Source organism: Pteropus vampyrus, unplaced genomic scaffold (assembly GCF_000151845.1).
Source record: "Pteropus vampyrus isolate Shadow unplaced genomic scaffold, Pvam_2.0 Scaffold185, whole genome shotgun sequence".
In the NCBI taxonomy this organism is placed as follows: Eukaryota; Metazoa; Chordata; class Mammalia; order Chiroptera; family Pteropodidae; genus Pteropus; species Pteropus vampyrus.
The window spans coordinates 1,753,569-1,767,723 of NW_011888966.1; the positions used below are offsets into that span (position 1 = coordinate 1,753,569).

At 50.9% G+C, this 14,155-nt stretch overlaps 1 long non-coding RNA gene across 2 annotated transcripts; it reads left to right on the forward strand.

Annotated features, from left to right (window-relative positions):
* Positions 1–5,863: 5,863 nt before the first annotated feature.
* LOC111746360 lies at positions 5,864–14,124 on the forward strand. 2 transcript variants are annotated; one of them, XR_002783061.1, is made up of 4 exons: positions 5,864–6,151; positions 10,603–10,768; positions 11,288–11,435; positions 13,264–14,124. It is a non-coding gene; the product is annotated as an uncharacterized LOC111746360 (long non-coding RNA). The 2 variants fall into 2 exon arrangements; XR_002783060.1 differs by having other exon boundaries at positions 5,869–6,151; positions 10,663–10,768.
* The last annotated feature ends 31 nt before the right edge of the window (positions 14,125–14,155 follow it).

Sequence of the window (14,155 nt, forward strand, 5' to 3'; positions counted from 1 at the left end):
GTGGTGGGAGCAAAGGGGTTCGTGGTCCCAGTGGGGCAAAGGACGACTGAAGTCAGGTATCAGCTAACACTTTGAGATGGTTTAGGGAGGAGTTGCAGGCATTGGTAATGACCATGGGAGAGAATGGCCAAGACAGGCTGGGGGACAAAGTTATTAGAGAAGCAGGTCAAGGGACCGGAGGCCAGGGTGATTATGTGAATATTTAGATGACCACAAACTAAAATGGGGCAAACCGATTGAGAGTGACATTGAGTCCAGGGTAAAGCCCTCAAGGATGAGAAGGTGTGACCCGCAGGTTGGTAGATGTCTGTGCTGATGTCGAGTGATGGGTGCTACAGTGTAGTGACAAGATTCAAAACTAGTGTCCTTTAGGGAGGAGAGAAGAAGAATAGCCTAAAAGTGGCGGCGGAAGCAGGAGGAGAACATGCTCATGCCCTGTGGCTCCCCGTCCTTCACCTCACCTTTCCTCACTTCAACAGGCCTCGGAGGAAAAAGGAGCCACTGGGAGGCATGAGGGAGGATGAAAGCCAGGTTTCCTAGGACAAGAAGGAAATATTCAGAAGAATATTCAGAGGAGATTCCTGAGGGGAAAGCCAGGTTTCCTAGGACAAGAAGGAAATATTCAGAAGAATATTCAGAGGAGATTCCACGGCAGATGTTTGGGAATTCCTGAGGGTGGCAGAAGGCTTTCAGGCCCTACGGGGGAATCCGAGGGAGGGAGGGACTGAGGAAGGGCTGCCAGGGCCCAGTAGGAACCATAGGGGGAGAGACAAGGGTGGCCTTGGGTGCGGGTGGGCAGATAAAGGCAGCATGAGATTAGTGACTGAACGCTGTAGTTGCTCAATGAATAATAGTAGCAGTGATAGACCTTACACTTACAGCACGTCACACCCTGCACTAAGCGAGTTGCATGTATCATCTCATGGAATGCTCTCAATAACTGTATGAGGTAGAAATTTTTATTCCCCTCATTTTACAACTGAGGAAACAAGTGAGCGATCAACAGCTGGGTGGTGGTGCTGGGATCCGAGCCCAGGCAATAGAATTCCAGAGCCCCAATATTTTTAATATTGGATCCGGGCATTGTTCAAATATCCGTTGAGTGCATGAATGAAGAGTGGGGGTTTGTCTTTGAGAAAGACACACACAAGCCCTTTCCTGGACCCTCAAGCCCAGCCTGGGAGGTCCCATACTTCCCATTCTTAGCAACAGTTCGTTCTTTAATTCGCCCAAGGGATTCATCCTCTCCTCCCCTTGGAGGGAAGTCTTGCAAATGGGTACAAGGGGAAAGTGGGGAGAAGCAGCTGTGTTCCAGAGAAGATGAGTTAGTTCACCTCAGACACACGGCCAGGAGTCAGGGGCCAACCGCAGCCCAGTGGGTGCTGGGGCTGGGAAATGGGGCACAGCCTGAAGCAATAGCCTGCATTCTGCCTGCAAACCTCCAGTTTCCATCCTTCACAGGCTGTGACCCACTTGCTTCAGATGCCCACAGAGCTCACCGCAGCAGAGTGCATGGGCCCCAGACTCGCTCAGCAATTAGCCTGAAGAGGGGAGCATTGCAGGGCCTCTGCCAAGGTCTTTGTCTAACAGGAATACAGGCAAGAAACATGGAGCATGTGGAGCAGGCTAGCAACGGGGCGGAGGAGGGGGCCGTGAGGCAAAGGAGGACAGCTCTAGCCTGGTCTGGGGCCTCTGTGCAGGGGCCATTTAAGCAGCGGCCCAGTGTGGGAGTCGCGGTCAGCCAGGACAGGGAGGAGAGAGGACGGAGGAGAATTCCTAGACCGAGAAAACTTTCTGTGGGAAGGTCTTGAGTGAAAGGGAAACTTGGAATCATTCAGGATCATTCGTGAAGTTTTGCGTGGCCAGAGGGAAGGGAATGGTGGGGGGTAAGCGCAAAGATTGGTGGGTGGGCATGAGAGGGTTCAGGGTTAGGACTTTATGTGGGTGGACGAGAGGCTAAGCGCCCGGATGTTGGCTCCTGGATCCAGCCTGTCCGGCGAGGACCAATCAGGGCGGGCTCCCACCCTAAGGGAACGGAGAGGCTGAGAATGCCTTACTGCCCTAGATGTCCACTAGATGGCGTCAGACGCCCATACTACTGGGGAAAGACGGGCCTTGCGTGTGTGTTGGGGTGAGGGGTAGGAAGGGGTTTTGTAGTTTCTGAGCCCAGAAGTTGGTTGGGGAATGTCAGTGTGAGTGTGTAAATCTGCACTTTAGTCAGGACATCTGCCTGGGACATAGTTGTGATGTGGCCTTGATGTCCATACTCCCTTTGTGTCTCATCATACCTCCCAAGAGCTCAGATTATTATCCTCATTTCCCAGAGTAGGAAGCCGAGGCAGGAGGTCAGAGATGTGCCTAGGTCACCTGGTGGTTTCAGAGTGGACTAAAGGGACAAAGATTGCCTCCAGGCCTCCTGGATCCCGATCCAGGTCTCTGTGCGCTTTGCCACACTGCAGGACCAGGTTGCCAAGGCCTAGCTCTGAGTCACCAGAAGGGGAGAACAGGACCCAATGTGTCGGTGGTACCAGGATACGAATCTCGGGTCACTAATCCATTTAGCACATTTGTTGAGCACCTACTACGTGCCTGGCACTGTGCTAGGCATTGGTGAGCAATAAAGCAATGGATAGCATAGATAAAAAGACACAATCTAGTGGGGAAGACAGACATATATCATAAACCAGCGAATGACTTTATCATTACAGGTTGTGCTTTAAGTACCGTGAAGGAAACAGGCAGAACCGAGGAGGTCACAGAGGTGGGCTCATTCTCTTGGAGGAGGCGGGGATGGGCCTCTGAGGAAGACACCAGAAGGGTGAGAAGGTGCAGCCGTGAGGAGGGCTGGGGAAACAGCCAGCATTCTGGCAGAAGGAACAGCTAGTGCCAAAGCTGCCAAGAATGAGAAGAGCTGAGGGGCCACATGGAGGTCGGGGCCAGCAAGGAGAAGGAAAGAGGAGAGATCGTCCAGGAAGCCAGGGTTCTAGTGGGCCCTGGTGAGGAGCATGCATCGTATTCTACCTACTGTGGGAAGGGAATGAAGGGTTTTAATCAGGGCATGGCATGTTCCGATTTGTGTATTTCCAAGTCCACTCTGGCTTTGTTTGAAGAGTCATCTCTCATGCAGGTGATGATGGCAGCTCCGAGCATGATGGCAGCTGTGAGGATGGAGGACAACACCCGGATTTGAGAAATGCTTTGAAAGCAGAATCTGTGGGGTTTCCAGATGGATTGGATACAGGGTGAGGATGATTCCAGGTCCTAGGACTGAGGGATGGGTGGACGGTCGGGCCACTTACCAAGGTGGGGGCGCCTAGAACCAAGGTGGGGGATTTATGACCTTGGTGGAGGATGAGAATCAAGCACAGGCCCTATTATTTTTGGAGCCACCCATTGAAACATCCTAGTAGAAAGGTAGGGAAGGCAGTTGGGGCTCATTGGAAAGGTGGGGGCTGCTGTTGTATCTTCAGGAGCTTCTCGATTGTACTTAAATTATTGGATGAGATCACACAGCCCACAGTTCAGGCAGCTCGGCAGCGGGAGGTAGCAAGGGCCCCATCACTGTAGATGCGCAGGGGAGCCGGGCTGATGTCGGTCATGGTCGCTTGAGACGGGAGGCCCCTTTGAGGGAGGTGGAACAAAATGGCCTCTGAGGATGCCGGAGACTAGGAGCCCACATGGTCTTGGGGCTGCACGGAGGCTGGACATGCCGACTCTGACTCTTTGTCTAGTTAGAGCCTCCTTCCCAGTGGTACTTCCCCCACTGCCATCTGGCAGGACCCAGAGACACAGACCTTGGGGTGGGTAGGAGGGGGCAGCGTCAGGGATGGGGCTGTAATTTCAGCTGAGGGCAGGACTCCTGAGTTTCAGTGCCACCTGGTGTGAGGTTCCTCGTTCTGGCACCTCCCCCAAGACTGCCTCTGCTGACAGCCCCATGCCCCCAGTGGCAGCTACTCTGCATCTCTTGGAGAAGGGCCAGGCCCAGAGAGTAGCTAGCTGCTGTGTGCCCACCTGGAAAGGCAATGAGTTAGTGACACAGCATCCTGGGGGTGGGGGTGGGAGGTAATTGGAGGGGGCTGCCAAGTTTAATTAGTGGTTGTGAAGCCCTATAACCTGCATCTGGGAGGCCCCTCAGACTTTCATCTTCAAAACTTCCCCACCAACCTGGATGAAAGGGCCAAGGAGGGGCCAGGTATTAATAATAATTATTAGTTTTGCTAATAGAGAAGAAATAGGATTATCACCCAGCCCAGCTCATTCTCCCCTCTTTGTCGGCCTCTACTCTTTTCCCTCCAGCTCTGTCTCCTTTCTCTTGCTTCTTCTCCTCTTTCTCCCTCTCTCCTCCCTCTTTCTTTCCCTTTTTCCCTAGGTCTTGCCTCAGGACTTCAGGATCCACCTGCCCCTCTGGGTCTCAGCAGCAATCTGTGTTGGGCTGCCTTGGGCACCAGGATATTTGGGGAGCACTCCTGCGCTTGTCTGTGTTGCAGAGGGAAGGCGAGAGGCAATAGGGGGCAGAGGGGTATATTAGTATGTTAGGGTTCTGTCCATTCATTCATTTTTTCATTCACTGTTTTACAAATAGTTATTGAATACCTACTATGTGCTGGGTTGGGCCCCGGCAATTCAGTGCTGTACAGGACAGACATAGGCCCTGCCCTCAGGAGATGGACAATAAACAATAAACCGATAAGTCCAGGTAAGGTCACATTGTGATGCACACCAGGAAGGGATAAACAGCAGATGTGATGCAGAGCTATCTGGGTGGCCACTTCAGCCTGGGGGCCAAGGGGGCGTCCCCGAGGAGCTGGCATTTGGGCTGAGACCTGATGGATGAGAAAGAGCCAGTTATAGGAGAAGATTGGGAAAAGGTCCTCGGCAGGGAGAACAGCCTTTGCAAAAGCCCTGAGGTGGGAAAGAGCTTGGAATGCCGAGGATGTGAAAGCAGGGCAAAGTTTCAGAAGGGGCGAGCCAGAGAGGGAGGGGCGAGATGAGCTGAGGCAGGCCGGCGCATGGGCGGGCCGCCTCTGTTCTCACACTGGGCCGCACGCTTGGTTGAACACTCTGCTGTCACTGTGTTGAAATTCTTAATTTTTGAACAAGGGGTCTGTATTTTCATTCTGCACTGGGCTCCATAAATTATGTATCTGTCCCTGGTTAGGGAGATCGGCAAAAGAAAAGAATATTTGCATATAGAAATGTGGGGGCCTCTTGGCTGGTATTTGGTGAATGAAAGAAGGAAGGAAGGAAGGGAAAAAGGAAGGAAAGAATCTGAGCACACATGTTCTTCTGTGGAGCTGCTGCTATGCGTAGCGTGTTCACACACTGATGTGGTTCCCCTTTGCCCCAAGGCCTGCAGGGCCTGCCTCATTTCCCAGGGGCCGCTGCCTGTGGGGCTTCTAGGGGCTGTGTGCACCAGGCCTGAAGCAGCTCCGTGAACAGGTGACGCCAGGCTCATCCCAGGCCCTACTTTGGGAAACTGGGTGACTCCTCCACCCCAAGTAGAGGTAGCCTTATCTTGCCTGCAAGACCTGAGACTTCAGAGCCAGACAGACTTGAGTTCAAATCTGGCTTTGACACTCTTGACTAGTGGATGAAAATAACTGGACTTGGGCAGGTGATTTGCTTCTCTGTTCCTCAGTCCTTATCTGTAAAATGGAGCCACTACTGAGAGTTGCTGAGAGGATTAAATAAATAAGATAATGAGAGGCAAGCTCTTGGCAGAGTTAGAGCTCCGTAAATATTTGCATTAATAATAATAATTATTATTGTCATGCAATCTCTGGAGACTTGGGTAAACATTTGCTTCTGCCTCTAAATGTCTGCATAATCGTGAACAAGTCACTTAATCCTCCTGGACCTCAGTTTCCTCCTCTGTCAAACCAGGTGATAACCATCTAACACATCTCTCAGCAGGGTGGTCGGGATGAGCTCACACAGTCACTGCGGAGCTTCTCTGTAAACCGATGTGAGTCGTTGGTACATTCCTGACTCCCGTCCCCCTATCCTGGGGCAGACTTTCTCCAACTCTTCCCACACAGAGAGAAAAGCACCCTTTGGTTCTCAGCAGAGCACAGAACACTGCCCCTGGATTCCCAGCCCTGAGTTGCCTTCACGCTGGGAAGTCTGCCTGAGAGTGAACTTCAAGTTCAAGGTCAGTGGTTGGACAAGGAAGAGGAAGGTCCAACTTTCGTTGGGACGGGGAAGGGGGAGGATGAGCCAAGGGAGGACAAAGGAACTGAAACCCAAATCCCTGTGGCCTTGCTTCCTGCTTCCCTCTGGTCAGGAAACACCAGGAAAGTGGTGAGAATTAGTCTCTGACAAAGGGCCCAGCCAAGTCTCGAAGTGGGCAGAGTCCCCACTCCATCTCCCATGTACATCCTTAAAGGCTGATTTGCAGGAGCCTCCAAAAGCCCTGAGCAGCACCAGCACCTGCCTGGGGAAGGTGCCCTCCCCCATGGGAGTACTTGCTGGAAGAACCTGGAAGGGAGGGCTGAAGGGGGCCTTGGCCATTCCTGAGTGAAGACCATGAGCTCTGGGGACAGGGGGCTGGTCCACATCTAGGTGTGGCCACTAACCAGCGATGTGACTGGAGGGCTACTTAGCCTCTCTGTGCCTCATTTTTCTCATCTGAAACACAGAATAATAGTCACATTCTGAGTGCTGCTGAGAGAACTAAGTGCTTTAAGGTTCTTGGCAAACCCTGGCACGTAGCGAGTGCTTTAGAAAGGTTAGTTGTTGTTGTTGTTGTTGTTGTTGTTATTTATTTTATTTATTTATTTTTTAGGCGAGGCGACCTTTAGTTGACCTCACAGATTGCTAGGACCTTGTCAGCTTACAAGGTCCCTTATTTTTTTATTTTTTATGCCTTCAGCACCTGGTCTTCCTAGGTGGTCTCCCATCCAAGTACTAACCAGGCCCGACCCTGCTTAGCTTCTGAGATCAGACGGGATGGGGCTTGAGTTATTAATTCTTTAAAAAATGAAGCCACCCACTGAGTTGTGACAGAGTCTGTCAGATCTCCTGATAGACTAGTTCAAAGCCTTCCTCTATATTTTGCTGTATTTGGGGCTGGTAACAATCATTCATTCATTTGTTTATTCAATAAATATTTATGGACCATATTTATGGCAGCAAAGGGTGGCAGCTGAGGGTGGGGCAGGACCTGATTGGTTCCTGGAGGGGCATTTGAGCAAGAACTAACATTTATTCAGCACTAGCCATGGACTTAGCTTGTGTACACTTAGACTCCCACTACGCTGGAGATGGGTACCAGCCAGTTAACAGAGGAGGGAGCCCAGGTGAAGTCACAGACTCTTGTGCCACACAAGTGTCACACAGTTGCCAAGTAGCATCCTCGGGACTCGAACCCAGGCCGGCCTCACTCCTAAAAATTTGTGATTTTTAATTTAATTTTAATTAAAATTTAATTTGAATTTTAACTTGTGATTAAAAATCTAGATTCTAGGTCTACCTTCCTGCTGCCCAGCCCCTCACCCCATACTTCCCACCCCAACTTTGGCAGAGCAAGATCCTAGAAGCCAAAGGTCGGACTGTTTTCTGTTGACCTTCATTGTAGGATCTTTGTCATTTCCTCCCTGATTCTCCTGACCATGCAGAATGGCCTTGGGGCTTTCCCCAGGGGGGAAACCCAGCCTAGAAACAGCCCAGCTTGGAAAATGTGGCTGTAGGGGACTCCTGATGTTTGTCTCCTTGGCTGCAGAGCATCTGGGTGCCTGGGAGCAGAGCAAGGTAGAGGGTTCCCTGGATGGAGGCTAAGCTGATGATTCCCCAGCGGCCTTCCTCTGTCTCTGTAGCCTGAAACAGGGCACAGCCCCACTTTGGGCCTCAGTTAACCCCACCTGCAAAAAGTGGAACAGTAACAAAGCTCCAGCACCAGCCCTCTGCATGGCATTAGGGCTGGGAGTTTCCATGTTGATGGCAGGTCTTCCTGCCCGCCTTTCCTCTTGGGCTCTCGTGAGGATAAAGTGGGACTGTGGCTACAAAAGGACTTTTAAATGGAATCTAGAGCTGGATAACACAGCAGATGCAGAGGCTGGTCATTGTTGACCGAGACCTTCCCCATCCAGCTCCAGCTTCTGCCTCACCTAGACTCCTGGCTGTGCTTAAGTCCCCTATTTCCTAGACCCTCTGTAGGACCTATGGGCCTGGGGCAAGGCGGAACTTGGGGCAAGGGCAAGGTTGGAACCAGAAAGTCCCTGGGTCTGGCACAAGCATCCCAAAGCCAAGAAATCAGCCTCCCGGATAGGGCACTGTCAGGCCTTCCCTCAGCCTCCCTGACATCTGCCATGTGCATTTTCCCCTTGGCTTCCCCTGCAGGCTGAGATGGGAAAGGGAGCTCAGGAGCAGGTAGAGAGCCCATAGCGAACCGGGAGGCATTCTTTGGGCTGAGCACAACACTCGCCTTGTGCCTAGCTTAAGAAACCCCTTCTGTTCTCAGGCCGCAGTTTCCCCATCTGCACCAGTCAAGGCAAACATTACATGACCTCAGAGAGCCTTTCTGACTCTTCCAGCCCCAAACGGTGGGTCTCTGACTTATGCCCTCCTCAGACATAACTTCCGCCCTCCGCACTACAGCCTGGAGCAAATGGAGACCAGTTCTGTCCTCAGAGGATTCCATCTGGGGTTTTAAACACACACTCCAGCTCCATCTGCTGCAGCGGCCCCAAGAGGCTCTCCACAGTGGACAGAAACCAGGGAGGCAGACTGGGACACGCTTCCTCCCCAACCTATATATATAGGGTGGTTTTTATAAAAAAAAGGCTATGTAGCCCCCAGATCTTGTAGGGAAGACAGGCCATTTCCAAGCAGATGCTTTTGGAAACATCTTCCAAGAAGTTCTGCTGAGCTCTGGCCCAGGGGGGACACATAGCCCCTGTTGGGAAGCAAGAGGCAGTGAACGTGTTGTTCCTCTGCAAAACTGAGAGTGTGGTACAGAGGCTATGGCGAAGGCACTTGCCCAGGGCCACAGAGTTTGTTGGCAGCCTGCTTGTGCTTGAGCCCCCACTGCCAAATGACCCTTGCTGTGAGCTGGGCCTCTAAGGGGCACACTGGCAGACATGAGAAGCCCAGCACATCTGGTAGGAGACCCGAGGTGTATGACACACATCTGATCCTTCCATCACTCCACCCAAGTCACCCTCTGGACTGCACACCGCCTCCCCGGAGTGTGGACGGTGGGGCTTCCACAGCGACAATTCGACATGGTCCCTTCTCATCCCAGAGGCCCAGGGGCTCCTTCCTGAGGCCTCAGCTCCATCCTGCCTTCTGAATCCGAAATCAGACTTCTGGACTGCAGCAGACACCTCCCCCTCCCTCACTTTTCGGCCTGGGCTGGTCATGGTGGTCCTTTTATACTCATTTAAAATTGAGAAAACTGAGGCTCAGAGAGGTGATCACACAGCTAATATGTGACAGAGTCAGGATTCAGACCCACACCTATCTGAAGTTCCCGAAACAGACCTCTTTCCACCAGTTTAAGGCTGCCATTTTGGCTTGTTCCATGATAAGGATGGGACGATGGAAGTGTGGGCCAAAGCATCCCTGGGCACGCTGTATGTGGGTGGTTCTGAATTAAACATGAGGATACAGAGAGGAATGAGACATAGTTTGTACCCCAAGGAGCCCGATGTGTCAGTGAGTGCTTCTCAAACTTCTGACCCAAGTACCCGCAGATGACTGAACATTCTCTTCAATGCCTCAAAGCCCTGGGGAAGCCTGTGCATTTGCCACAAGTGAGAAATTTCTCGGAAGCGTCCACTTTTAGCTTACCATTCACGTGTTATGCCATAGCTCCCATATATATATTGGACTCAAAGGCTGGAGAGTCACTTCCAGGCTTGTGCACATGGATGGGTAGATGACGAGCTGGAGGGATGTCTGGCGAGACAGCTCCCCATGGCGAGGCCAGCGCCCTGGGCACACAGGCACGCCCACCCCTGCTGCACCAGCTGGGCCAGATGGTGGGGCAGCTGAGGGGAGGGCTCCTTGCTCCCTCACACCCCAGGGGCCCTGCAGGGACCTGGAGTTCTGTCCACACACACAAAATTGTGTGGGAAGAAGCCTTGTCCACAAGCAGACTCGGGGAAGCATTCTTATCTGGTGGAATCACAGTTGTAGATGATAGAACCTTAATATGCTGTAGCATTCTAGAATCTCAGAGGCATGGCACCCTAGAATTTTAGAGAAGTGAGTCATAGATTTTAAGTTTCTAAACCATACGGCGCAACGCCGTGGCCACTAGCCACATGTGGCTGTTGAGGACTTGAAATGTGACTAGTCTGAATCGAGGTGTGGTGTAGGAGAAAAAACATACATAGCAGAGTTTGGAGACTTGGCACAAAAGAATTTAAAACATCTCATTAATAATATCTTTATATTAATTACATGTCAAAATGATAATATTTGGGGTATACTGAGTTAAACTCAATACAATATTAAAATTAACTTCACCTGTTTCTTTTTATGTTTTAAAACATGTCTATTAGAAAATTTAGAATTTTGTGTGTGGCGTTTCAGAACTTTAACGTGACGGAACTTTAGAACCAAATTTCCAGATCTTTATATCACTGACTTTGACTTCAGTTGCTCTGAGAGCCTAGAAGAATCGAAGAAGAGTTCTGGTCCTTCTCCCACCCAACGCAGGGGTCCTCAAGCCCACCCTGACCGGCGCTGACCAGCCTCTGCCTGTCCCTCCCCTGTCACCTGGTGGAGAACTCACTGCCTCTGAGTCTGCTGGGCTGTCCAGAAGGTTAGATTTCCCCTCGTCAGGTGGGATCTGTTTCCTGCAGCTTCTTTTACCCTCACGGTTGGTTCCCAGGGCACCTTTCAGGGCCTCTGAGAACAAGTCTGCCTCCTCCTCCCCACGGAAGGTAAGGAGTCTGGGTCCTGCCCTTCCCTCTCCCCGACCTCAGGCCTCTGTCCTGCAGACTGCAGGGCCTACCTTGGTACTTGTTTTTACAGGTGGGCTTCAGGGACCCTCAGCTCCAGATGACCCTCTCTGTTTCCCCGTCCTTCAGCAGAACTGTTTCCAGGGACCCCAATAATGGAGTGGGGGTCCTTCCAGCTTTTCCTAATTTGTAAATTATCCTGTTTGGCCATCTGGGTAACTGACCTGCACCCTATGGCCTCTAGGTGCTTGCCCGGTTTCCAGCTCCAGGAAGAAACGTGATGGGTGATGACAGTTGCTAGGACATAGGGTGACACAGAAATCTGAAGTTTGATTTAAGGTGTCCAAAACTGTCTAGAAAATGCTTTTTACAATTTTAAGAGACTCTAGGGAGGAAGAAGGAAGAGGCTTTCTCGCCGACAAAGTCAGGAATTCCAAGGCAGACCAAGTGGCAATGACTCACTCAGAGGGCCTCAGCAATTCAGGGGAGGAAGACCAGAGGTCAGTCAGAGAAGGCTGCCTGGAGGAGGTGAGACTGGAAGGAAAAGTGGGAGGGGCCGGAGTTGTAAAGAGGTGGAGGTGAAGGCATTCTGGGCAGAGGGGATACTGGGCACACATGGCACATACCTAGGCCTTGAGGGGCCAAGGCTGCCTGGAGTAATGGGGTCAGAGGGTGGCAGAGCTGTGAGGATCAATTGGCTGAGGGTAGCCTGAGAGTTAGCCTCTGGGCGTGCACGTGTGTGTAGTAGAGAGATGGGGAACTCTAGTGAGCTAGAGGGATGTGTCAGATAAATAACAGTAACAATATAGCTATGGCAGGTGTGGTGCTAAGTGGCTTCCTAATATCTCATCTAATCTCAACACTTTTTGAGGTAAGTACTATTATCCCCTTCTACAAATAAACAATTGAAGCCAAGTTAAGTGACAGTGAGGGCTGACCTTAGATTCCAACATGACAGTCTGGCTCCAAAACTCTTAAGTACTGGATGGAAGGAGGTGGGTGGGGGTGAGTGGTATGCACAGCATACAAGTGAGTGAGTGCAATTGTGTGTGTGGGGGGGGTACCATTTCCTCACTCTTCTGTCCCCCAACCCTAGCTCCACCTCAGGACAGACCCAGCCCAGACAAGTGTGAAGAGAGGACCTTGGAATGATAAGAATTTCCATGCCTGTTGGAGCAGATAGCCCCAGACAAGAGTCTGGCCACAAGGCCAGTCAAAGAGCCAAGTTCCCAGAGTCAACATTGTCCCCACCCCATCCCTACCCCGTGCTGGCACATCCCCAAGGGCTCAGGAATGGTGTCTAAACTTGACCCTGGTATTCCTTGCTTTGCTGATACCACTTTCTTCTCAGCTTCTGATGCATACAAACAGCTGGGAGTGGGGAAAGGTGACAAGCAAGGGCTTCCCCAAGTCATCCTCGCTCAACTATGTCACTGGTGGTGGAGACAGGTCCCTGCAGCTCCCTGGGCCTTGGTTTCTCCATTTCTGTCAGGAGGTGGATTGAATTTAATCAGGAATCATAAACTAAGAAATAGGAGGCCCAGGAGAATAATGCAAATAAACAAAATGATGTGCACGTGTGTGTGTGTGTGTGTGTGTGTGTGTGTGTGTGTGTGTGTGTGTGTGTGTGTGTGTGTGTGTGTAGTGGTGGTGACAGTGGAGAACTGGGCAGCAATCCCCAGACCAGGTGATCTCAACCATCCCTCCCTGCTTCACCTGGTGGGGGTCTTTCTGGACCTCTGCTGTGGGGCACCAGGACTCCGAGCCTCAGTTTCTTTAGCTAGAAGGTAGGATGTGTAATGCCTACCCCATAGCCCACGCGAGTGGTGAGAATGAACTAGAATAATTGATGGGAATCTTGTGGAACAATCCCACCTCTTTTTAAAAAAAAAATTTTTTTTTGAATAATGTAATCTTTTGATTTGAGTGCCATTAAAAGTATTTAGCTCCAGATGATCGAGTGAAGAAAACTGAAGAATCAGGAAGTCAGATGGTGAAGGAGTGGATGAGAAATGGTCTGGGATGAGGGCAAGATCAGGGCAGAGCCGCTCTGAGTAGCAGCTGAGAGGTTCGAGAAAGTTCATCCAGAGATGGCCCTTGGCACTTGTCCCCCTGATTGCCAGGCTTGAACTGGCCCGGCCCTGCCCTTCTTCAGAAGACTTTGAGCTGGCTGTTGTCACTTCATTTAGAAACCACACCATGCTTGTGTGTGTTTTCTTTACCAGGTTGTAATTGGTGCATCACAATGAGCACTGTAAAAAGGGAAATTAAATGATTTACATTTGTTTGCCAAACCCACGATCTTCTCTGTGTGAGGGTTCTGCAGATCTTTCATCTCCCCATCCCTGTTCTCTAGGTCAAGTTCGACCTTCCAGCAACTTGGAAGAATGTGGACCTGGGGCCTGACACTGTGCTTAGCTCAGCTCGGAGCTTTTGCAAGCTGAGGGGATCCTCGCAGGTTGCCTGAACCTCCATTTTCTCATCTTTAAAATGAGAGTGAAAAATCTCAACTGTGTCTACTTCTCAGGTCTGCTGTGAGTTCCCCAGGAATTGGTCTACAGAATGGGAAAATGCTTTATTTAAAACAAAACAAAACAAAACAAAACAAAAATAAAAAAAACACAGGAAAAGTGCTGCACATGAAATAGATTGTGTTAGAGGAGGCTTTGGCCCTGTGGCAGCTCCTGGGAGTAATGGATGGTAGAGGGAAGGTGTGACACACATCTTTAGATTTTGCCTGAAACAGGAAACCTGGCCCCAGAGATGGGACGCTTTGAAAACCAGCTGTAAGTGCTCTTCGAACAGCAAAAGCAGCAATGATGGTGGGTGCACAAGGGACGGGGGGGGAAGGGAACTCTGTGGAAACAAGAGGAGGGGACACAGAGCCAGGTAGTCTTGCACGATTTGGGGACTCATGGACCCTGGGCACTGGGAGGTGGAGTAAAATAAATAGTGACAGGAACTTAGTCTTTTAGTTGTATGAACCTGGATTTCCCACCTTCTCTTCCACTTCTGTCTGGGTGACCTGGGGGAAGTTGCTTCACCTCTCTGAGCTTCATGTTCTCTAGGTTGCTGAGTAACAAACAGAAAGCAGGTGGCATGCACCAAAGTAATCGATTGCTATTATCTGCTCCTGTCTCCCACCTCAGACAGTCTTGGGCTGGTTTCCAGAACATTTTACATCCACTGTCCATCAGAAGCATGGAAAACCTGCCCATTTCACAGATTTTCTCTCTCTCTCTCTCTCT